Source organism: Dipodomys merriami, unplaced genomic scaffold (assembly GCF_024711535.1).
Source record: "Dipodomys merriami isolate MVZ:Mamm:240054 unplaced genomic scaffold, mDipMer1.0.p SCAF_93, whole genome shotgun sequence".
In the NCBI taxonomy this organism is placed as follows: Eukaryota; Metazoa; Chordata; class Mammalia; order Rodentia; family Heteromyidae; genus Dipodomys; species Dipodomys merriami.
This window is the reverse complement of record NW_027206546.1, coordinates 2,525,956-2,528,343: the sequence shown is the minus strand read 5'-3', so window position 1 is coordinate 2,528,343 and position 2,388 is coordinate 2,525,956. Positions and strand designations below refer to the sequence as shown.

General features: G+C 45.7%; 1 pseudogene; it reads right to left on the bottom strand.

Moving 5' to 3' along the window:
- Positions 1–438: 438 nt before the first annotated feature.
- Positions 439–1,764, bottom strand: LOC138821697 (tripartite motif-containing protein 43 pseudogene; annotated as a pseudogene).
- Between the last annotated feature and the right edge of the window lie 624 nt (positions 1,765–2,388).

Genomic DNA, 2,388 nt, shown 5'->3' with positions numbered 1-2,388 from the left:
TGGTTAATTGGAGATAAGAGTCACTTGGATTTTTCTGTTCGTCCTGGCTATGCATTATCCTCAGAACTCAGCCTGCTGAGTAGCAAGGATTACTGGTAAAACAACAGTGCCCACTGAATTCAATGTTTTTTTTTTTGTTGTTGTTATTCTGGACTCCAACTGCTTTCAGGGTGAAAAGCCATCACTGGGGATTCAGTTTTGCATGGGTTTATTTTTATAACAATTTTAAAATATTTATTTGCTCTCTTGTTGCATTGTTGCTACTTTATCTTATCTTCATTTAATACTGGTTTTTACATTTTATTGTTACCACCTTATTTCATGAAAAAAATGGGGTTACGGCACCAAGAAATTTAAATTAGTATAGTATTAGTGGTTTGCTTCATTTGAGAAAGGTTCTCTGCCGTAGAGTTCCCAACACATAGAGAGTTGCTTCACTTAGGACACCGGGATACCACTGGAAAAAAGGGGCCTGACAGGAAATCGGATAGAGCCATTGGCATATCTCCAGATAAGGGAACTCTTAGCCACATTCCAAAAACTCACACTGCCATCATCAAGATCAAGAAACACACCAACCCGGCCCAGAGGCTTCTCTACATATTGAGACAGCAATGGGAAGGTGGTAAAAAGGGTGTAAAGTGTGTTCTCTTTCACAAACAAAAGGAGGAAAACATCCTGAGCTTCACTGAGGTTGCTCCTTATGACAGAATCCCTAACAACTCCCAAGGCCCAGGTTGAAGACTCATCCACACTAACCTCCCAGTAATGTTTCCCAGAGCTGAGGACTTGGCATCCAAAAGCAGTGAATTGGAGGGAGTCTTCAGAATTCAAAACTGCATATTGATGGTCGTGTCTAACACTGCTCCCAGGATCTTGATTCCCCACAACTTCATTGAAGGCAATCTCCATCTGGAACTGACTGAGCTTCTCTCTCATTCCAGGCATGGGAGGGGCACTGAGCTGTGGCCTCAGAGGAAGTGGCATGAAGACCAACACTGACTCACAGCTTTCTAGGGTCAACTCTACATCCTGAAGCAGTTCCACATCTGGCTTCTGGTATGTTTCGATCAGCTCCTGAAACATATTCCTGAGCTGATGCTTCTTCTGAAGCATTTGGGTTTCCCTTTCTCTGAGTTGCTGTAACATGGCTCTTCCTTCATTGATCAGTAGCTGGGAATGGTGTCTTTCCTCCTCCTGGACACCAAGCTGCAGCATTCTAAAAACATCCTTAGTCATATCTCGGTATAGATTCACATAACAAATCCATTGGTTGATGAGTCTCCTCTTCTCCTGTAAATTGTGCTGGTTTTCTTGAGTCTTTTCCCATACAGCATGCATCTGCTTTGAAATCAACTCCCTCTGCTCTTCAGCAGCCCTTTCTATGGGATGGTGTTTGTGAGCCCTGTGCTCCTGAGACATGGAACAGCTCCTACAAAGCAGGGCCCTGTCTATCTCACAGAACATCTGCTTGGTCTCTCTGTGTGTCCCACAAATGTATTCCTCAGAGCTCAGGAACCGCCTGAGGCTGGCTCTTCTGGCAATGGCCACCAGGCTCCTCAGAACCACGTTGGTTTTCAGGTTTGTCTGCTGGCAGGGTCCCTTGCATCCAGGGCACCTGGCTGGAGTCTCTTCCCAGCACAGGCAGAGACAAGGTCGACAAAAACTGTGCCCGCACTCTAGGGTGACTGGCTCTATGAAAGTATTCACACAGATGGCACAGCTAAGTTCCTTCTGGAAGGCCTGCGCAATGTCAGGGTCCATCATTCCTAGAATCTAATGAGGTGCTGGTGACTCACCCCTAAAAACCTAGCTACCCAAGAGACGGATATGAGATCAAGCTTTGAAGCTGACCTGGGCACCAAAGTCCCCCTGACACAGACTCTTATCTCCTATTTACCACTCCAAAATCACAAGTGGGCTATGACTCAAGTGGTAAAGCACTAGCCTTGACCACAAAGTGACCCAGGGATAGTGCCCAGTCTTGAGCACAAACAGGCCCAGCAACACTGCCCTACCACTGGGTTCAATCCCCACAACCGACAAAACACCACCACCAACAACAACACCAAACCAAGGAGAGAAGAATTAAAAGAGGAGTAGATTCTCCCACTCTTATCCTCACCTGGAGTATCCAAGCTCCAAATGGCCTCCTCCTGCTGAGGGATCTTCAGCAATGCCTGAGTCTCAGACTTCCACTCTATTTATACTGAAAGAGGGTGGGCCCATGAAAGAAAGTGTCTCTGATTGGTTGTTTAGGGAAGCTGATTTACATATCAATAGGAGTTGGAATTTACATCCTGCCAACCCCACCTTTTACTTCCTCTTTCCAGGACATGCAATTTGGTTAGGTTATTTGGATTAGGTGCAACTTAGTTTTGTCCAGGG